This window comes from Saimiri boliviensis, chromosome 2 (assembly GCF_048565385.1).
Source record: "Saimiri boliviensis isolate mSaiBol1 chromosome 2, mSaiBol1.pri, whole genome shotgun sequence".
Taxonomy (NCBI): Eukaryota; Metazoa; Chordata; class Mammalia; order Primates; family Cebidae; genus Saimiri; species Saimiri boliviensis.
In genome coordinates, this window is record NC_133450.1 from 80,942,557 (window position 1) to 80,966,121 (window position 23,565).

The 23,565-nt window shown below is 40.2% G+C and overlaps 1 long non-coding RNA gene across 9 annotated transcripts in view; it reads right to left on the reverse strand.

Annotated features, from left to right (window-relative positions):
* Positions 1 to 23,565, reverse strand: part of LOC104651540 (uncharacterized) — a 100,474-nt gene that overhangs the window by 58,706 nt on the left and 18,203 nt on the right. For 8 of the 9 annotated variants that reach the window (XR_012516277.1, XR_012516278.1, XR_012516275.1 and 5 more), the window contains exons 2-4: positions 13,859 to 13,942; positions 7,983 to 8,098; positions 7,281 to 7,369 (exon numbers count right to left, since the gene is read on the reverse strand). This is a non-coding gene — a long non-coding RNA (uncharacterized LOC104651540). Of the gene's footprint in view, positions 1 to 7,280; positions 7,370 to 7,982; positions 8,099 to 13,858; positions 13,943 to 20,845; positions 20,943 to 23,565 lie in introns of all 9 variants that reach the window. The other variant, XR_012516274.1, reaches the window with a different exon arrangement.

Consider the following 23,565-nt stretch of genomic DNA (forward strand, 5'->3'; position numbering starts at 1 on the left):
GCTCTCAGCCAATTTCATTGTTGGAGAATCAACTGGGAACAGAGAAAAAGAAACAGAGCTTCCATCCATATTTTTGAGGCTCTCCATCTGCCTAACATCAAAAACCTAATGTTTACACATTGTTGAAAGTCCTGTGTATTCTTCCTATAATGAAGATTAAGAATGAGCACTATGGTAGTAAATGAAAGCATCTCAAATTATAGCTGAAAAAACTTAGTAGATAACTTGGTTTTGCTTAACAAATTTTGATATAAAACATGATCTGGATTTAACTGTAGGTGCACATATCAAACTCTAAACAGCAAATAAGAACTTCCTACAGGTGATTCAGAAATCATCAAAAATACCTCAAAGGATGTTTTTTAAATTTATTTTTTGTTTGTTTGTTTTTGAGATAGAGTCTCTGTTGCCCAGCCTAGAGTGCAGTGGTGTGATCTCGGCTCACTGCAACCTCTACCTCCTGAGTTCAAGCGATTCTCCTACCTCAGCCTCCCCAGTAGTTGGAATTACAGGCGTGTACCACCATGCCCAGCTAATTTTTTTGTATTTTTAGTAGTGATGTGGTTTCACTATGTTGGCCAGGCTGGTCTCAAACTCCCGACCTCAAGTGATCCACCTGCCTCAGCCTCCCAAAGTGCTAGGATTATAGATGTGAGCCACTGCACCCCTCTCCAGCCTGGGCAACACTCTGTCTCAAAAACAAAACAAAACAAAACAGTTTTCTTCTATATTTGCTATTTGGAGAAAAAAATGGAAAATGTACGTAAGTCAGTCACTGAATATCTTTGCCTACAGGCCTCAGATTGAATACACTAGCCATTGATAATCTGCCTGTTCTGTTTAAACAAGCACTGATTGCTCACATCTTGAAGATCTTTGTTTCTGTTCCTCCAGAAGGTAACACTAAAAGTGCTGAATTCTATTTCTGCATACTCTCTGGTGCTGGCACTCTGGAATTGTTTTTTTATTTTATTTATTTATTTTTTTTTTTGAGACAGACTCTCACTCTGTCACCCAGGCTGGAGTGCTGTGGCACAGTCAGAGCTCACTGCAGCCTCAATCTCCCAGGCTCAAACAATCCTCCCATCTTGGCCTCCTGAGTAGCTGTGACTACAGGCACACACCACCATGCCTGGCTAATTTTTGTATATTTTGGTGAGATGGGTTTTTGACATATTGCCCAGGCTGGTAGAATTGTTTTAAAATAATTTCAGTTACAGCATTTAGTATCATTGTGGATCTAGTACTTTGAAATTAAGTTAGTTATCAGTACTTTGAAGGAATAAATTTTGGGTAGGAGTAGGAGGAATGAATACGTTTTATAAAATGTCACAGTGAATCTGACAACTCACCTTTCCCTAGTAGGACTTTTACTGATACTGTTAAAAACCTATAACGCACAGTTGTGGGAACTACCAGAGAGTGACAGAAGCAGCTCACCCAACAAGGGTGTCATTGTAAGACTGATCTTTATCAAGCGACCCTGAAAGAACAAGTTTGAATGGAAGAGCCTGGTATCATTGTTCTCTTTCTGCTTGTTGCTGTTTGTACTGCTTTGTTAAGCCGATGTCTTCCCAAGTCATAAGCTTTTTATCAGGTTTTAGTTTCATGGTCAAGACAGAATCAGAAGCCCTGGATACAGACAGCTGATGTGTCTGGTCTCTTCTTTTTTCATCACTATGTCTACCTCATCTAGACTCAAAATCAAAACCTGAAAAACTGGCTACAACAAATGTTTTGTGGTTTATCTATAAATATGATAGAAAATACGGCTTTTATTGGCCAGGTGCAGTGGCTCACGCCTGTATTCCCAACACTTTGGGAGGCCAAGGCAGGCAGATCACAAGGTCAGGACTTCAAGACCAGCCTTGCCAACATAGTGAAACCCCATCTCTACTAAAAATATGAAAAAAAAAAAAAAAAAAAGGTGGGTGTGGTGGCAGGTATCTATAATCCCAGCTACTTGGGAGGCTGAGGCAGAAGAATCACTTGAACCCGGGAGGCAGAGGTTGCAGTAAGCGAAGATCGCACCACTGCACTCCAGCCTGGGCGACAGTGTGAGACTCTGTCTCCAAAAAAAAAAAAAAAAAAAAAAAAGCCAGGTGCAGTGGCTCATGCCTGTAATCCTAGTACTTTGGGAGGCCAACGTAGGTGGATCACCTGAGGTCAGGAGTTCAAGACCAACCTGGCCATCATGGTGAAACCCCATATTTAAGAAAAAAAAAAAAAAGAAAATATGGTTATTTTTGGTTAGAAATATCAATTTTGTACAGCTTATTTCAACCTACATAAAATGTGAACTTATAAATTTTTGTTTAAAAAAAAATTTCTTTATTGACCTCTACTATCAGAGTTGCTGCTGAGAAGTCAGATACCATTACAATTCTTTATCCTTTCCAGTGATTTTATTTTCCTCTCTGTTAGGTTCTTTCTGTCTCCAATGTTTTGATATTTCATAATGATGTGCTTCGGAGTGGATCTTTACTTTGCCTGTTAATGCTGGTCCCTTGAAATTGGGAATTCATGCCCTTCATTTCTTTGTAATACTGCTGAATTATTTCTTTTTTATTTTCTTTGAGTTTAGTTATTGTCTAAAGACTTAGAATCAATAGAAAGAAATGCCTGGGTTAAGATAAGGAGTTGTGGAGACCCCTTACCATGCAGGTTTTATCATGCAGGTAAAGCCTCCAGGTAGCAGGCTTCAGAGAGAATAGATTGTAAATGTTTCTTATCAGACTTAAAGAGGCTATTCTATCAGTAATTCCAAAAGGGAAGAGGGTAGAATGAGGCATGACCAACATAATTTCCCATTATGGCCAGAATGTTTTTCAGGTCAACTTTGGAATGCCCTTGGCCAAGAAGAGGGATCCATTCAGATGGTTAAGGGGGGCTTCAAATGTTATTTTTAGTTTATGGTAGGTTGCCAGGCACATCCATTTAAACTGCTGTGGTACAAAAGTGATTTCTCTTTTTGTTGCTATCCCTACTTTTACACCTAAATTTTGGCCAGCTAACGTATACTGAAAATATAAATAGAGTATACAGATTCCAATGATGAGTTACTTTGTTGATAAAGAAGTTTGTAAGTAAAAAAAAAAAAAAAAAAAAAAAAAAATCCTACTGAGGAAAAAAGTGAAAAAAAAAAAAAAAAAAAAGAAGCTTGTGGGTGAAGTGCTAGCAAAAACCTTTTCTTTCCTACATGAAAATTTGACTTTTGGACAACTTTCTACCTCTTTTCAACTGGCAACCTGATAAGGACTGTGACACTGTGATATAATAAGAAATATTTTTTGGTCTTCATCTCCAGTTTCTGGTTCAGAGATTCTAAAATTCTTGTAACTTCCTGAGTGACAGGAGTGACAGGAGCATTTTTTGTTAAAATGGTTGGTTTTTATCCCTGATTCCAGGCACAGAGCTTCTAAAACCCTTGGAATTTTCTGAGTAATTGAGGTGACAGGAGTATCTTTTGTTATTTACAACAAGCTCCTTTCGAGGGTACATGAATTATGTTAATTAGATGACTGGTGGCTGGAAGCCCATAGATAGCTTCAGGATGGGCACTGGTTGCCAGAGGAACCAAACATGTGATTAGAGGATTGGAACTTTCAGCCCTACTCACCATTGAGGGAGGGGAGAGAAAAGCTGGATTGAGTAAATCACCAATGGCCAGTGATTTAAGCAATTATGCCTATGCAATAGAACCTCCATAAAAACCCTAAACAAAGGGCTTCAGAGAGCTTCTGAGTTGGCAAACACATTGAGCCACTGATGAAGCCATCCCTACAGGGTTGACAAGGATTGCATGCTGAGTTCTGGGGAGAAATTTCATTATAATGAAGCCTTAATCAGGCTGCCCTTTGGCTCACTTCCTTGTTGCTGAAAGTCAATAGCACTGGATACTGTCCATTTGCATCCCCATTGTTCCTATAGGCAGGATCACCAATGTTAGAATCATATGGCTTTTGTTTAAAGGTTGCTTAAGATGTTTTCAGATCCCAAACTCCAGCGAAACCGCTGACACCAACCAGCACAAACACCCTGTAGGTGCGGAAAAACTAAAATTAACTTTTATGTCCTTCTCTCCCTTTCTACCTTCAGCATTGACTCAACTCCTTTAAACCCAGACACCTGTTGGGACCTAACCTCCGATAGTTGGTTACCAGTGTGTCAGGCAATCTGGATTTTCCAGTGATGCCACTGAGATGGCACCCCTCAAAAGAGTGGCAGTTCCATTTGTAGATTGTGGATCTTCAGATATATTCTGCCATTTTGATTTCATTTCCTGAAAGTCAGGGTCTGTTTGTAAAAATGTGTTAAATAACATGCTAAATGCGGAATGTCAACTGTCAGTTGAAACTTTCCCTATTCAGAGCATCAAGATTTCACTGGTTTTTATAGTGGCTTTCTGATTCTGATGGTCCACTGAAGGAGGAAGTTTGAACATTGTTGTATGCTATTAACAATTGTCTGCCCATGTCCTGCCTGAAATATCATAATTGTTTATGAAGAGTATGTTTATTAATAAAGCTGGATACAGTTTGACTTGGGAAAAATATTAATTATAAGATCAAACACTGGAAACAACTGTAGGAAAACGGCAAAGCTAATTACAATATAATATTTAAATTAAATCTTATTTAATTAAGTTACATTAAAAAGATAATCATTAATTTTAAAAAGCATTAATGTAATGTTTACATGATAATATTAAGTGAAAAAAGTCAAAAAAGTATATACATTTTACATATGTACATATCAACTATATTAAAAATACACAAAGAAAAAAAGTCTGGAAATAACGTAATCCATCAATTCTAAAGATGCATTCTCCACCAACACACACATTCTCTAAAATTGGGTCACATTGTACACCAACGTATTAAATGTAGTGTCTGTTTTTTCTAAAAAGCTACTGGAATATTTGAATTTCCATTAACATATTACTTTATTTTTTTTTTTTATGTCAACAAGCGTATCTGGGTAGTAAAATTATGGGTCATTCTATGGTCTTCTTTGTTCTTTACCATGTTTTCTTAAAACTACATTTCAAATGTTTTAGGAGATTACTATGGGAAACTTTAGGCAAATTCTCTATTATTAACATGTAATGATTTGTTTTCATTTTCTTTTAGTAAGACAATGGAGCTAATGAAATATGATTATTAAGAAATTTTTGATAGGATTTGTGTGATCCTTCCCAGACTCTGCGTGTGTGTGTGTGTGTGTGTGTGTGTATCACAATACGGAAAGAGTATGTGCAATGTTTGTAGAACACTTGTAAGAAGTCAAACTCTTCTTCGTTAATGCTTACTTGCTATTTAATGATTCTGTTAAAAAACTGAGACAGACGCCAGGCACGGTGGCTCACACCTGTAATCCCAGCACTTTGGGAGGCCAAGGTGGGTGGACCACTTGAGGTCAGGAATTTGAGACCAGCCTGGCCAACATGGCAAAACCCCACCTCTAGTAAAAATAAAGAAATTAGCTGGGTGTAGCAGTGCACACCTCTAATCCCAGTTACTCAGGAGGATGAAGAACGAGAACTGCTTGAACCTGGGTAACAGAGGTTGCAGTGAGCAGAGATCATGCTATTGCACTCCAGCCTGAGGGTCAGAGTGAGACTCTGTCTCAAAAAAAAAAAAAAAAGAAAAGAAAACAGATGGATTTAGTGCTTAGCTCCTTACCAGTTTCACTGAGGAAATAAAATTGTGTGTGGATGTCACCACTGAAATTACCTTACATGAAGTTAAAAAAGTTACAATGCAATATGACCAAATGTACACAGTATTTGCCTGGTGGAAGTGTTAAGAGAGATCAAAAACCACCTCCCCCTTTCTTGAAGCAGTCACTAGGTACTGCCAGGGAAATATGACTATGGGTTGTATGCAAACTCTATTCAGCTATGTAAGACCATGTAAGCCATATCAGCCTGGGGAGCGTGGACTACACATACACTTGAGACACTTTCAACTTCGGCAGGTTATATAATATATAAATGGTAATATATAAATATTGTGTAGCATTGTCTTAGATATGGAATAAAGGAACAATAAAAGCCTTTCAAATGGTTTTTGCTTTTTTGATGTTCTAAAATTTCCATTTCATTTCATTTGAAAGCCTAGTACGGAGACAGGAGAGTCTCTATTTTTGGCAAGGTTCTAAATGGCTAAGTGATGTAAGAAGAAGGGAATCCTAGTACACTGTTGGTAGGAATGTAGACTGGTACAGCCATTATAAAAAACAGTATGGAGGTTCCTAAAGAAATTAAAATTAAGGCCAGGCATGGTGGCTCAAGCCTGCAATCCTAGCACCTTGGGAAGTTGGGGCTGGCTGATTGCTTGAGTTTAGGAGTTTGGGACCAGCCTAGGCAACATGGCAAAACCCCATCTCTACTAAAAATACAAAAAATTAGCCAAGCATAGCGGTGTGTGCCTGTTGTCACAGCTACTCAGGAGGCTGAGGTGGGAGAATCACCTGAGCTCTGGAGGTTGAGGCTGCAGTGTGCCAAGTCTGCACCACTGCACTCCAGCCTGGGCAACCAAAGTGAGACCCTGTCCCAAAAAATAAAACTACCATATGACCTAGCAATCCCTCTTCTGGGTTACATACCCGAAGAAGATAAATTCACCATCTCATAAAAATATCCACACTCCCATGTTCATTCACAATAGCCAATATATGGAAACAATCTAAATATCATCAACAGATGAACAGACAAAGAAACTGTATACATATATATATAAAATGCAATACTATTCAGCCACTGAAAAGAAGGAGATCCTGTCATTTGCCACAAGATGCTTCAGAGGATATTATGCTAAGTGAAATAAGCCAGACACAGAAAGAAAAAAATACTGTTTGATCTCATGTATATGTGGAATCTTTAAAAAAAAAAAAAAACTCAAATATATAGAGATAGAGAGTAAAACAGTGGTTACCAGGGGTTGGGTGGGAGGAGAGGAAATGGGGATACATAAGTTAAAGGTTACAAAGTAGCAGGTGAGTAGGATAAACAAGTCTAGCGATCTAAGGTGCTTCATAAGGACTAAAGTTAATAAAATTGTACTGGATTAGGGATTTTTGTTAAATAAGCAGATTTTAGCTGCACTTATCACACACAAAAAAAGTAACTATGTGAGATTATAGATATGTTAATCTGCTTCACAATAGTAAACATTTTCCTATCCATATGTATCCCATAATATTGTTGTAAACCTCAAAATACACAATAAAATTCATTTTAAAAATAAATGGCTAGGGCTGGGCATGGAGGCTCATACCTGTAATCTCAGCACTTTGGGAAGCCAAGGCAGGCAGATCACTTGAAGTCAGGAGTTCACAGCCTGGCCAAGGTGGCAAAACCCCGTCTCTAGAAAGACATACAAAAGTTAGCTGGGTGTGGTAATGGGAACATAATCCCAGCTACTTGGAAGACTGAGGTGGGAGAATCACTTGAACCTGGGAAGCAGAGGCTGCATGAGCCAAGATGCATCATTGCACTCCAGCCTGGGCAACAGAGCGAGACTCCATCTCAGAAAATAAAATAAAAATAAAATAAATGGCTAGGTAATTATCCCAATGTCATTTATTTACTAATCTTTTCCATACTGATTTAAAATGATGCCTGAGTAATATACAAAACTCTCATATGGGCATTCTATTTTTACACTTTCAATGCTATTCTCTTGAAGTATAGATTTCTGCATAATATACCAAACTGTTTTAATCATTATAACTTTGAGATTAAATATCTAATAAGGTCAGTGTATTGGTTATCTATTAGTGCATAACAAATTACCCTCCTAAATTCAGCATCTTAAAGCAACATTTATTATGTCACCTAATTTTTGAGGGCCAGGAATCTAGGAGCAGCTTAGGTGGGTGGCCCCAGCTCAGGAGTTCTTGTGGGGTTGCAGTTAAGGTGTTGCTAGGGGCTGCAGGCATTTCAAGGCTTGACTGGGGCTGAAAGATTCACTACTAACCTCATTCCTGTTGTTGTTGGCAGGCATCAGTTCCTCGTTTGATGTTGGCCAGAGGTTTCAGTTCCTTGCCTTGCAGACTTCTCCATAAGGGCTGCTCAAACACGGCAGCTTGCTTCCTCCAGAGTGAGAGGACAAAGAGAGACACTGAGACTAGGAGAGAGAGAGAGTGCACATGCCCAAGATAAAAACCAGTCTTCCTTAACCTAACCCCAGAAGTGATGTTCCATTACTTCTATCATATGCTATTGGTCACACAGACCAACCCTGGTTTAATAAAGTTGCCAGACTGAACAAATAACAGTGTATTCCCAGTTAAATTTGATTTTCAAATAAGCAATGAATTATTTAGTACAAGTATATTTCATGCATATAAACATATTTGAGACATACCAAAACACTATGTATTGTTTAACTAAAATTTATATTTAACTGGGCATCTTATATTTAATCTGGGAATGCTACCCTGGTACAACATAGGAGGGATACTCCATGGCAGGGGTCCCCAAACTACGGCCCACGGGCCGCATGTGGCCCCCTGAGCCATTTATCTGGCCCCCGCTGCACTTCAGGAAGGGGCACCTCTTTCATTGGTGGTCAGTGAGAGGAGCACAGTATGTGGCGGTGTTGCAAAGCGCAGCGTTGCTCACGTATAGTACTACTTCCGGTGACGCGGGACGCACGCGTCACGGCTCTGGAAGCACGTCATATGACGCACATCTGGTCTGCGGCTGCAGCGCCCCACATCACCGGAAGCAATGTGAAATAACAGCAGAAGTAGGAAGAAAGGCAAAGCACTATAACCATTACTACACAGTACAATGGTCCCCATAATCCCCCAAATGTACAACAACATAATGGCCCCTATAACCTCCCTTTGCCCAAAAGTCTCCCCCGACATTACTACACACCGTGTTTCCCCTATTATAAGACCCTGTCTTATATTAATTTTACCCCCAAAAGACGGGGGCTGCCTTATTTTTAGGAGGTGTCTTATAATAGGGGAAACATGCAGCAGTGGGCTTCCCACAGAAGAGGCCCACCGCTGCTGCAGATGTCCAGGACGCTGTATACAGTGTCACAGGCTGATCGCCGCCATCCCTGTATACAGCGCTGGAGGCGGTGCTGGGCCTGTGACACTGTATACCGCTGTCTGGGATAGTGGAGGCAGCAGCGCTGGCTGTGAAGGATGTCACACCTTGCATAGTCCAGCCCTCCAATGGTCTGAGGGACAGTGAACTGGCCCCCTGTGTAAAAAGTTTGGGGACCCCTGCTCCACGGTGTGAAAACCAAGAGGCAGAGATCATCTGGGGCCATGCTGGAGGCTGGCTGCCACAGCCAAATCATTCCTTACCACTATTTAAATTTTTGTGGAGTCAATTTTACATAACTGCACTTACAGTTGGACTAAAAGTCAAGTCAAGTTACCAAAAAAAAAAAAAAAACTTATAGTTTTTGTTGGGATTTCATTGAATCCATAGATTAATAGAGAAAAAATGGATATAAGCCAGGCATGGTGGCTCACGCCTGTAATCCCAGCACTTTGGGAGGCTGAGGCAGGTGGATTACCTGAGGTTGGGAGTACAAGACCAGCCTGACCAACATAGAAAAACCCTGTCTCTACTAAAAACACAAAATTAGCCAGGTGGGGTGGCACATGCCTGTAATCCCAGCTACTACAGAGGCTGAGGCAGGAGAATTGCTTGAACCCAAGAGGTTATGGTCAGCCAAGATCGTGTTGTGCCAAGATTGCACAGAGCCAAGATCATGCCATTGCATTCCAGCCTGGGCAAGAAGAGCAAAACTTCATTTCAAACAGAAGAAAAAAAGAAAAGAAGGAAGGAAATAAAGGAAGGATATAAAATGGAATTTTCTGATCAATCCTTTTATTTTATTTTATTTATAAATAAAAGAGGTTTAACTAGCTGATGGTTCTGCCGGCTGTACAGGAAGCACAGGTAGGGAAACCTTAGAAAACTTAAAATCATGGTAGAAGGTGAAAGGGAAGCAAAGCATGCCTTACCTGGCTGGAGCATGAGAAGAGAGTGAAGGGGGAGCAGCTACACACTTTTCTTATATTTTTTATTCATTTATGTTTTAAATTTTACTTTAAGTTCTGTAATACATGTACAGAATGTGCAGGTTTGTTGCATAGGTATACATGTGCCACGGTGGTTTGCTGCACTTATCAAACTGCCATCTAGGTTTTAAGCCTCACATGCATTAGGTATGCATCCTAATGCTCTCCTTCCCCTTCCTCCTTACCCCCAACAGGCCCCAGTGTGTGATGTTCTCCTCCCTGTGTCCATGTGTTCTCACTGTTCAATTCCCACTTATGAGTGAGAACATGCGGTGTTTGGTTTTCTGTTCCTGTGTTAGTTTGCTGAGAATGAAGGCTTCCAGCTTCATTCATGTCCCTGCAAAAGACATGAACTCATTCTTTTTTATGGCTACATAGTATTCCATGGTGTATATGTGCCACATTTTCTTCATCCAATCTATCATTGATGAGCATGTGGGCTGGTTCCAAGACTTTACTATTGTAAATAGTGATGGAGTAAATATATATGTGCATGTGTCTTTATAGTAGAATGATCTATAATCCTTTAGCTACATACCCAGTAATAGGATTGCTGGGCCAAATGGTATTTCTGGTTCTGGATCCTTAAGGAATCACCACACTGTCTTCCACAATGGTTGAACTTATTTATACTCCCACCAACTGTATAAAAGCATTCCTATTTTTCCACAGCCTTACCAGCATCTGTTGTTTCTTGACTGTTTAATAATCGCCATTCTAACTGGCATGACATGGTATCTCATTGTGGTTTTGATTTGCATTTCTCTAATGACTAGGGAAGATGAGCTATTTTTCATGTTTGTTGCCCCCATAATGTCTTCTTTTGAGAAGTGTCTGTTCATATCCTTTGCCCAGTTTTTGATGGGTTGTCTGTTTTTTCTTATAAATTGTTTAAGTTCCTTGTACATTGTGGATATTAGACCCTTGTCAGATGGGTAGATGGCAAAAATTTTCTCCCATTCTGTAGATTGCCTATTAACTCTGATGATAGGGGTTTTTTTTTTTTTGCTGTACAGAAGTGCTTTAGTTTAATTAGGCCTCATTTGCCAATTCTGGCTTTTGTTGCAATTTCTGTTGGTGCTACACACTTCTAAACAACCAGATCTCATGAGAAGTCCCTCACTATCACAAGAACAGCAAGCAAGATGTCCATCCCCATAATCTAGTCACTTCCCACCAGGTCCCTCCTCCAACACAGGGGATTACAATTGACATATCAATCCTTTTATGTTCTCTATTAAGTTTTATATTTTTAATCATCTAGGTCCTGCTTACTTCCTGTTAGGGTTTGTTGTTATTGTTGTTTTGATTTGTGATCAAAATAATTTTACCTGTGATATTTTGAACTGGTTGTGGTTGGAATGTAAGAATACTATTAATTTTTATGTATTGTTTGCAATGACTGCCTTAGTGAATACTCCTATTATTTCTAATAACTTTTAAGTTGATTCCCTCAGGCTTCCCAGATATATATGATAACGTCATTTGCAAACAGGACAATTTTACCACTTCCTTTTCTTCTTTTCTTTTCTTTTATTGAGGTGAAGTCTCACTTTGTCACAAGGCTAGAGTGCAGTGGCTCGATCTCAGCTCACTGCAACCTCTGCCTCCTGGGTTCAAGCAATTCTCCTACCTCAACCTCCTGAATAGCTAGGACGACAGGCATGTGCTACCACACCCAGTTAATTTTTGTATTTTTAGTAGAGATGGGTTTCACCATGTTGGCCAGGATGGTCTCTATCTCTTGACCTGGTGATCCGTCCACCTCGGCCTCCCAAAGCGCTGGGATTACAGGCATGAGTCACTGTGCCCATCCCTTTACCTCCCTTTCAATATTTAAACCTTGTATTTTGGTTTTTTGACTGATTATACTATCAAACAATTATAATTTTTATGAAAAAAATCTGAGACTAGGACAAAATCTTTTGAACTAGGGAAAATAATATATAGGAAAACTATTTTACACATTTTATTATTTAGATTGAGGCTTAACTGTGGTATGATGTTTTCAAACTACCCTCTTCAAAAGCTTAGAACCAAAATTTTCCACTTAAAAAACTTTCCAGAATTGTGGTTTGTCTAAATATTCCATATCTGCATTGCTTTGAAAGAACTTAAAACTAAATCCAGATTCCAGGTGCAGCCTGACTTTCTTCTTGCCATTTCAGATAAAAATTCAAGTGGGACTTTTCAGAGGGCTTCAGACATATAATTATCTCAAGTAACTTATTAAATAAAATCTTATCCCAAAGAATTTATTAAATAAAAAGCTTTGGATCAGGAAAATAAGAACCTCAAGTTTTATAAGGGTGAATCTCCTGCAAATCTAGAGAACAGGCTGCCAGCACAAAAACAACATAACCTCAGTTTTCAGAGGAATATTGCAGTCTTCACCAGGCATTGGCTCTTGTTCTTTAACAACAGTTTGTTAACGTTATCTTGAGCAGTGGGAGTGGCAGATTTTTCACAAGGGAAACTAGGGGTGGCAATCTGGCAGGAAGGGGAAGCTAGAGGACTTATCTCAAGGCTACTGCTGCATAGTAAATAATGTGTGTTCTAAACACGCTTTTTTTTTTTTTGAGACAGGGTCTGACTCTGTCACCCAGGCTGGAGTGCAGTGCTGCAATCTTAGCTCACTGCAGCCTCTGCCTCCCAGGTTCAAGCGATTTTTCTGCCTCAGCCTCCAGAGTAGCTGGGCCCAACAGATGCATGCCACCACACCCATGGGTTTGTTTTTTGTTTTCTTTCTTTTTTTTGCTCTGCTGGCCAGGCTGGTTTCGAACTTCTGGCCTCAAGTGATCTGCCCACTTCGGCCTCCCAAAGTGCCGAGATTACAGCCATGAGCCACTATGCCCAGCCAAAAATATGCTTTTATTTATAATTATAAACTTTTGTTTATGTATTAATTATGATTCTGGAGGGGGTTGTGGGGTTTATGAAAATTGGCAGAGGGAGCTAAAGCTCTCCCAGGCCATTCCTTCCCCTTGCTAATGCTATAAAGTACTGTTTTAAATTGTTGGAGAGAAGATTTCAAGTGCTATCATAATACACACATGCAAACATACACAAACACAAAGGTAACTATGTGAGGAGATGGATGTTAATTTGCTTGACTGTAGCAATCCTTTCACTGTGTTTATGTATATCAAAATATCATGTTGTACTACTTAAAATATACACATTTTATTACAAAAATGAGACAAAAATAAATTGTACAGAAATATAAAGTTTAAAAAGTACAATTATTGCCCTCAAAATAGCATATACTCTAAACAAAAGGGTAGGGCACAAGGAGAAGGCAAGGCATGAATCAAATAAAAAGACTGAGGTAACTGTTGATTATGGGCATAGTATATGACTGACTATTCCACCTCAAGGTTATAAATGAAAACATCGATGCTGAGGGCTAAGTTGATTTTAAATTCTGACTTAACACTTCGTTGATGGTGGCAAAAGACCTCTATGGAAGTGGGTGTAGGAAGAAAGAAAGAGAAGTGTCTTTTTCCTAGCACCCCTAAAAATGAGGTCCTAAGCTCTGGTGAGTCCAGAGATGTACCTTGTCTCAGTGCATAGCTAATTATGCAGCTGCTCTTTGGGAAGAGGGGTTTCAAATCCTCCAGAGAGTTCAACTCAGGTCTGGAGACTGAAAAGAACCCAGGTGGAGCAGCTTCAATTCAGCACTTACTGTGTAAATATGTTATTAAGCATTATATTGGGGATAAAATAAGACAAATATATTCTCTATTTTCAGAGCCAATGGAAGAAGTTTTCCTTTCTGCCACCACACTCAGGATCTTACCTGTGCATAATCATTCAGAAGGATCCACCAAAACAACTGGGCTTGCATTTTCCAGAAGCTTCTTATCTTCGAGATTGTGTGCCCCTTATGAATGAAGTACAAACAAATGACAACAACAAAAAATGTAGAAGATGCTCTGGCCCATTCTTTTTCCTTTTTTCTTTTTTTTTCCCTAGAGACAGGGCATCACTGTAGCCCAGGATGGAGTGCAGTGGTACAAACATGGCTCACTAAAGCCTCAACCTCCCAGGTCAAGCAATCCTCCCACCTCCCAGCCTCCTGAGTAGCTGGGATCACAGGTGTGTGCCACCACACCCGGCTAATGTTTTGATTTTTTGTAGAGATGGGGTCTCCCCGTGATGCTCACACTGGTCTCAAACTCCTGGCCTTAAGCAATCCCCCCATCTTGGCCTCCCAAAGTGCTAGGATTATAGGTGTCAACCTGGACAGTTCTCTTTAATTCTCAAATGCCCACATCAGAAAAGACACTACAAATTTAAGCTGATTTTTCTATTGCTCTGTAGGGACACTGTGTTAACAATTTTTAACTTAATTAATGCCAACCGTGAGCCAATTTAAACCAAATAAACCAGGCCAAGTCATTCTATTACACAGTAGATCAGAGCAAACCCCATTCTAGCCTGGACCAGTGGCATCCAAACCAGAACCCAAATGCCTGGGGAGAAAGCCCAATTTAATTAACATTCCACCCTGAACTCTTTTTGAGACAGCATCTCACTCTGTTGCCCTGGCTAGGGTACAGTGGCTGATCCTGGCTCACTGCAACCTCTGCCTCTGGGGTTCAAGTGATTCTCCTACCTAAGCCTCCCAAGTAGCTGGGACTACAGGCGCACACCACCATGCCTGGCTACTTTTTTGTATTTTTAGTAGAGGTGGAGTTTCACCATGTTGGCCAAGCTGGTCTCAAACTCCTGACCTCATGTGATCCTCCCACCCTGGCCTTCCAAAGTGCTGGGATTACAGGTGTGAGCCACCACACAAGGCCCCTGAACTCTTGATTCTATCCACCATCCCCTCCTCCAAAACTTCTTCCTCCCCAAGCCTTCTCTACCTCAGAAAATGGTAATCCCATCAACCCAGCCATCTGCTTCATCCAGACTTGGGAGTCATCTTTAATGGATCTGCTTTCTAACTTCCCAGATCTAATGACCACATCCTGTCAATTCCACCTCCAACTTCTCTTGAATTCATCTACTTCTCTTTCCTCTGGCATCACCCTCTCCCTTAAACTTCCTCTTAGAAAACTGCAAAAGCTTCCTAGCTGATTTGCTTACTTCCACTCTTACAGGAACCCATCAGATTCCTTAGGGACCGAATAGGTCTCTTTTTCTCCACACACCTATCTTTTCATAGCACTTATCACAATTTATTTAAATACATATATGTATATAGTTACATATATTTGTTTATGTGTGTGTGTGTGTGTGTGTGTGTGTGTGTGTGTATTTATGGAATGTTTATCTCCTCAGAATTTAATCTCCATGAAGACAAAGTTCATGTCTGATTTTCTTTTACTAAAGGATTCCTAGTGCCTAACACAATACCCATCATATAGTCAGCACCAATAAAACTTGTTAGAAGAATGAATTAATGAATGAATGCTTTGTGGAATCCCTGCATGACAGAAGTCCTTCTGTCCACAACAGACAACTGTAATCCAGAATCCATTCTCTTAAAAGTCTTTTTTTTTTTTAACCTCAGAGCCACATGAGCCAATTCTTCAAAGAGAATGTACTTATTCCTCCAGGAGATTATACAGTGTCCTTCTAGCAGATACGTTTAGGAAAAAAAGAGTCAGATCTCGGATGGAGCCAGACTAGATGAAGAGAAGCCAAATGAGAAACCTCTTTCTAATGTGTTGGAAAGCTTGGAAGAGCAAATGAAACAAAAATCTTAGAAGTAGAGACTTGGAGGCATTCTTGCCATCTGGTGGCAATAATCTTAATCTGCAGGCAACCAAGCACTTTTCCCTCAGCTTTCTATAATTTGTCTCAACGTTTCTGAAGTTTTACAATGATTTTAACCTTGGTGTGGGTCTCCTTTGATTTGATCATGCCCTGTATTACAGAAATTTATGGGCGACAGTTCTGGAAAACCTTTTCAAATGCTTTTTTATTTTTTTTTGAGTCGGAGTTGCCCAGGCTAGAGGGCAGCTCAATCTCAGCTCACTGCAACCTCTGCATCCCAGGTTCAAGCAATTCTCCTGCCTCAGCCTCCTGAGTAGCTAACATTACAGGCATACACCACCATGTCTAGCTAGTTTTCGTATTTTTAGTAGAGATTGGGTTTCTCCATGTTGGTTAAGCTGGTCTCGAACTCTCTACCTCAAGTGATCCGCCCGCCTCGGCCTCCCAAAGTACTGGGATAACAGGCATGAGCCACTGCGCTCTGCCTTCAAATTATTTTAGTATTTTTCTTCCCAACATTTTCTTTTTCTCTTGTTAAAATTTCTATTCTATTATTCAGATGTTAGATCTCTGATCTTTTAACTTGCTTTTCTTTTTTCTTCTATCTCCCATTACATCTTTTTGTACTAATTTTTGAAAGGTAATAATTTTAGCTCCACCAAAATATCACTTAAACAACCCATTGATTAAACAAATATAACTTTATTCCTATTGAAGTAAGGAGGAACACTATCTTGATAGGGTCTTAGTAGCTTCTCAGAAGGGGCAGGGAAAAGTTGAGATATTTATCAAGTTTTGAGGTCTGGTTTAAGACAGGTCTTTCAATGCTAGAGCTTGATCGGAATTGGTTGGATAAGGACAATAGTTTAGGGTTGGTGGACACAGCAAGGATTTTGAGGTGATGGATTCAAAGAGTGTTGGTGCCAGTCTTGGTGGCTCATGCCTGTAATCCCAGCACTTTGAGAGGCTGCTGAGGGAGGATCACTTGAGCCCAGGAGTTTGAGACCAGCCTGGGCAATGTAGTGAGACCCCTGTCTCTACCAAAAAATAAAAAAATAAGCTGAGCTTGATGGTGTATGCCTGTGATTCCAGCTGCTCAGGAGGCTGAGAAGGGAGGATCACTTGAGTCCAGGAGTTGAAGGCTGTGGCAAGCTATCATCATGCCACTGAACTCCAGCCAGAGCAATAGAACAAGATCCTGTCTCAAAAAAAAAAAAAAAAGAGACAGAGAGAAAAGAAAAAAAAAAGACTCTTGGGGAGTAAACTATCACTTAATGCTATCTATTGGTAAATTGGACGGTTTGATGTTTATTTTAACAGGTTTTGGGGGAGATAAATCCCAGAATAAACAAGGTTATTTGCTTCTTTTATTGCCTCATGAAAGAGGTCCCTTTAATAGTAAAGTTTTATTTGTGAAGAGACTGAAAGAGTAATGCCTTGTAAATTTAAACAGTAAAATATATGGTTTCAGTCCTCGGAAACCACTTTATTTTTCTCGCCTTATTTTCTTTCCCTTCTTTTGAATTTTTTCTCTGCTATAGCATTTTCTACTTCCAAAGGTCTCTTTCTCTTTCCTTCCCAGTGTTCCTTTTTAAAGCCTCCTTTCTTTGGGAAGAGGGGAGATATGACATCTTTTCTTAGCAACAAGAATAGATAGTAGGTGTTTTTTAAACACATTTTCCTGCCATCTCTATTGCCTTGATTTCCTCTGAGTTCCATTTTATTCATTCTGTCCTTCATGCTGGAGAAATTCTTTTATTGTCTGAAGGTGATCCTTTAGGAGCAGTGACTAATCACAAGCATAAATTACCAGTTAAACAAGATAAATAAGCTCTAGAGATCTGCTGAAGGTTAACGTGCCTATAGACAACAAAAACATACTGTACACTTAACAATTTGTTAAGAGGGTAGATCTCATGTTAAGTGTTCTTACCACAATAAATTAAACTAAAAAAAAGAACACTGAGACCAATAGGAGAGATGAGGCACAGTAGGAGGCTGGGCTGATCAGTGTAGGATGATCTTATCAAACCTGAAAGGTTTTCTCCCATCTTGGGCTGGAACATTTTCCCAAAAAAGTAATTTTCCAGTTTCCTGTGGGTTGAAGAGGGTAAGCTTGGTTGAAGAGAGTAAGCTTGGTTGGAGCATTCTTAAGATCTGAGTTGGAGAAGGGAGCTGGGTTGTCATTGTCTAATACTGGCTTTTGTTTAAGTCTCATTTACAGTAAAGTATCCCTGTCCTCAACGATGGCTTTTTTTTTTCCAGTCACCTTCCTCCTTTCAGAGATGTGTGGCACCTCTAATACCTAAACTTTTCTGGAGTCTGGGAATTGGCTTGCTCTGAGCTTCTCTCATTAATAGTTTAATGGATTATCACTCTGCTAGGTCAGTTTCCACTCTTGTCTCTGCTTTACAACTCCTAAAGTGTAGTCACTGTCATCTTCTTATCCAGTTTCTTTATCCTTGTGGGTTTTTTTTTTTTTTTTTGAGATGGAGTTTCGCTCTTATTACCCAGGCTGGAGTGCAATGGCGCGGTCTTGGCTCACCGCAACCTCCGCCTCCTGGGTTCAGGCAATTCTCCTGCCTCAGCCTCCTGAGTAGCTGGGATTACAGGCATGTGCCACCATGCCCAGCTAATTTTTTGTCTTTTTAGTAGAGACGGGGTTTCACCATGTTGACCAGGATGGTCTTGATCTCTCGACCTCGTGATCCACCCGCCTCGGCCTCCCAAAGTGCTGGGATTACAGGCTTGAGCCACCGCGCCAGGCCAATCCTTGTGGGTTTATGCATTTGGAATATATTGGCATTTTAGAAGACTTTGGATAGGCAGCAGTGATAAGTGAATGTGCTCATTCAAACACATTTAACTGGGAGTCTGCATTATATTCTTAAGGTCCCTTCAAATTCTAATTTTGCGATTTTAAATACATTTTAATTAAGGCAAGAGTGAGTACAATAATTAGATATGATACTGGAGCAATTACAATTTCATGCATATGAGATAGAAAAAGAGAGGTAATTAGCTTTAGCTTTCAATAATCAGTCTAGGGGAAGCTTTGTGGAAGAGGTATTTTAGTAACTGAACCTGAACCCTTTCTCTCTCTTTCTCCTTTAAGAGCAGCATAAAAGAGAAGTTGAGGTAGCCAGCAGCAATCTTGATCTTGATCCAGACTATGAAAACAAACTACCACCAAGATTTAGGAAAGAAGAAAAGGCAATATTAAAAAGCCTGAATATCACATAGGGAGAAACTGCATGTGCCTGACTAAGGCAATGCTAACAGGAATAGAAAGAAAGCATGGATAGATATTTGGATGATATGATTTTGCATCTTTTAGAGTAATGAATCAAGGGCTGGACGTGGTGGCACACACCTGTAATCCCAGAACTTTGGGAGACAGAGAATCACTTGAGCCTCGGAGTTCAATGCCGTCCTGGGTGACATAACGAGACCCCATCTCTACAAAAAACTTTAAAATTCACTGGACATGGTGGTGCATGCCTATAGTACTAGCTGCTTGAGAATTTGAGAGGGAAGGTTTGCCTGAGCCCAGAAGCATGAGTCTGCAATGAGCTATGATTGTGCTGCTGCCTTCTGGCCTTGGTGACAGAGCAAGACCCTGACTCTAAAATTTAAAAATAATGAATAAAAATTGGTAAATTAATGAGTTTAATGAATACCTATAAGTAAAGAGGACACTATACTAGATATAATAAGAAAGAGAAACTCAAATTGTGCTCAGGAGTTAAAGATATTCTTTTTTTTTGAGACGGAGTTTCGCTCTTGTTACCCAGGCTGGAGTGCAATGGCGTGATCTCGGCTCACTGCAACCTCCGCCTCCTGGGTTCAAGCAATTCTCCTGCCTCAGCCTCCCGAGTAGCTGGGACTACAGGTGTGCGCCACCATGCCCAGCTAATTTTTGTATTTTTAGTAGAGATGGGGTTTCACCATGTTGACCAGGTTGGTCTCGATCTCCTGACCTCATGATCCACCCGCCTCAGCCTCCCAAAGTGTTGGGATTACAGGCGTGAGCCACCATGCCCGGCCTTAAAGATATTCTTAAATAATAAATATTTTTTATATTATTGGATAATTTATGACTTGAGAATAACTACAAAGTAACATAGTTAACGAAAAGCTTAGAAGATTTCAGTGCAGAAGATGGCAGAATAGGAACAGCTCTGGAGTGCATTTCCCAGTGAGAACGCAGAGGGTAAGTGAACACCACATTTTCAAATGAATTTTTACTGCCCACAGACCAGGAGATTCTGGGTGGAAAAGTGCCACAAGTCTCCAGCACGGCTGTTTCAGCCGGCACAGCAGGTCTCCGCACAAAAACTCACACAAATCTGGGCACCGTTTCAACTAGCACCTGGAAAGCCTGGGAGACACAGTCACCCATTTAACTTAAAAAAAAAGGGGGCTGAAACAAGGATCCATGTAACCTAGCTTAGTGGGTCCCACCCCCATAAAGAAGAGCAATCTGAAACATCTGGATTGAGAGTTTCACAACAAGCACAGCTGGACCCGGGATGGTCCAGCTCTGGGTGGGGGGGAAGGGTGTCCACCATTACTGACACAGTCTGCCATTACAGAGACAGTCTGACATTACTGAGGCAGTTCTGACTATACCTCTATAAACAAAACTACAAGGAAGTTCACACAGCAGCTGGGCGGAGCCCATGGAAGCTCAGCAATGCCTCTGCTGGCAGACTGTGACTAGGCTACCTCCTCGCTGGGCAGCGCATCTCTGAAAAAAGGCAACAGCATGTCAGGAACTTATAAATAAAGCCCCACCTTCCCAGGACAGAGCACCTGGGAAAAAAAGGCGGTTATAAGTTCCACTGCAGCAGACTTAAATGTACCTGCCCCGCAACTCTGAACGGAACAACAGAGCTCACAGCTCAGCACTTGAGCACCTGTAAGGGAGAGACTATCTCCTTAAGCAGCTCCCTGACCCCTGTATATCCGAAGAGACACCTCATAAAGGAGAGCTCAGGCTGACAGGTATCCTTCTGGGACAAAGACAACAGAAGAAGAAACTGGCAGTAACTCTTACCGTTCTGTAGCCACTGCAGGTGATCCCCAGGCAAGCAGGGTCTGGAGTGGACCTCCAGCAGTCCTACAGCAGAGGGGCCTGACTGTTAGAAGGAAAACTTTAAAAAAAAAGAAAGACAAAATTTCATCATCAATAAAAAGGACATCCACTCTGAGACACCATCCAAAAGTCACCAACTACAAAGACCACAGGTAGATAAATCCACAAAGATGGGAAGAAATGAGCGCAAAAATGATGAAAACACCCAAAACCAGAATGCCTCTCCTCCTCCAGGAGATCACAGCTCCTCACCAGCAAGGGAGCAAGGCTGGATGGATAATGAGTCTGATGAATTGACAGTAACGGGCTTCAGAAAGGGGATAATAACAAACTTCTCTGAGCTAAAAGAACATGTTCAAAACCAATGCAAAGAAACTAAGAAACTTAAAAAAAGGTTTGATGAAATGCTAATGAGAATAAACAGCTTAGGGAAGAATATAAATGAATTGATGGAGCTGAAAAACACAACACAAGAACTTCATGAAGCAAACACAAGTTTCAATACCCAAAATGACCAAGCAGAAGAAAGGATATCAGAGGTTAAAGATCAACTCAATGAAATAAAACAAGAAGGCAAGATTAGAGAAAAAAAGAGTAAAAAGAAATGAACAAAGCCTCCAAGAAATATGGAATTATGTGAAAAGACCTTATCTACATTTGATAGGTATACCTGAATGTGATGGAGAAAATGAATCCAAGCTGAAAAACACTCTTCAGGATATTATCCAGGAGATCTTCCCTAACCTAGCAAGGCAAGCCAATATTCAAGTCTAAGAAATACAGAGACCACCACAAAAGTATTCCTCAAGAAGAGCAACCCAAAGGCACATTATCATTAGATTCACCAGGGTTGAAATAAAGGAAAATATGCTAAGGGCAGCCAGAGAGAAAGGTCAGGTTATCCACAAAGGGAAGCCCAACAGACTCACAGTGGATCTCTCAGCAGAAACCCTACAAGCCAGAAGAGAGTGAGGGCCAATATTCAATAGTCTTAAAGAAAAGAACTTTCAATCTAGAATTTCATATCCAGCCAAATTAAGCTTCATAAGTGAAGGAGAAATAAAATCCTTTACGAACAAGCAATTGCTCAGAGATCTCATCACCACCAGGCCTGCCTTACAAGAGCTCCTGAAAGAAGCACTGAACATAGAAAGGAACAATCAGTACCTGCCACTCCAAAAACGTACCAAATGATAAACAACATCAGCACAATAAATAAACTGCATCAACTAATGGGCAAAACAACCAGCTAGCATCAAAATAGCAGGATCAAATTCACACATAGCAATATTAACCTTAAATGTAAATGGGCTAAATGCCCCAATCAAAAGCATAGACTGGCAAACTGGATAAAAAGTCAAAACCTATCAGTGTGCTGTATTCAGAAAACCCATCTCACATGCAAAGACACACATAGGCTCAAAATAAAGGGATGCAGGAAGATTTACCAAGCAAATAGAGAGAGAGAGAAAAAAAAAAGCAGGAGTTGCAATCCTAGTCTCTGATAAAATAGACTTGAAACCAACAAAGATCAAAAGAGACTAAGAAGGGTATTGCATAATGGTCAAAGGATCAATGCAGCAAGAAGAGCTAACGATCCTAAATATATACGCATCCAATACAGGAACACCCAGATACATAAAGCAAGTTCTTAATGACCTACAAAGAGACTTAGACCCTCGCACAATAATAGTGGGAGACTTTAACACTCTACTATCAATATTAGATAGATCAACAAGACAGAAAACTAACAAAGATATCCAGGACTTGAACTCAGATCTGGACCAAACAAGCCTAATAGACATTTACAGAACCCTTCGCCCCAAATCCACAGAATATACATTCTTCTCAGCACCACATCACACCTACTCTAAAATTGACCACGTAATTGGAAGTAAATCACTCCTCAGCAAATGCAAAAGAACGGAAATCATAACGAACAGTCTCTCAGACCACAGTGCAACCGAATTAGAACTCAGGATTCAGAAACTAACTCGGAACCGCACAACTTCATGGAAACTGAACAACTGGCTCTTGAATGTTGACTGGATAAACAATGAAATGAAGGCAGAAATAAAAATGTTCTTTGAAACAAATGAGAATGAGGACACAATATACTAGAATCTCTGGAACACATTCAAAGCAGTATCTAGAGGGAAATTTATAGCAATAAATGCCCACATGACAAGCAAGGAAAGACCTAAAATCAACGGTCTATCGTCAAAATTGAAAGAGCTGGAGGAGCAAGATCAAAAAAACTCAAAAGCCAGCAGAAGACAAGAAATAACTAAGATCAGAGCAGAATGGAAGGAGATAGAGACACAAAAAACCCTTCAAAAAATTAATAAATCCAGGAGATGGTTTTTTGAAAAGATCAACAAAATAGACAGACCACTAGCCAGACAGATAAAAAAGAAAATAGAGAATAATCAAATAGATGCAATAAAAAACAATAAAGGGGATATCACCACCGATTCCACAGAAATACAAACTACCATCACAGATTACTACAAACAACCTGATGCACATAAACCAGTAAACCTGGAAGAAATGGATAAATTCCTGGACACTTGCACCTTCCCAAGCCTAAACCAGTAAGAAGTAGATACCTTGAATAGGTTAACAAGGGCTAAAGTTGAAGCAGCAATTAATAGCCTACCAACCAAAAAAAGTGCAGGTCC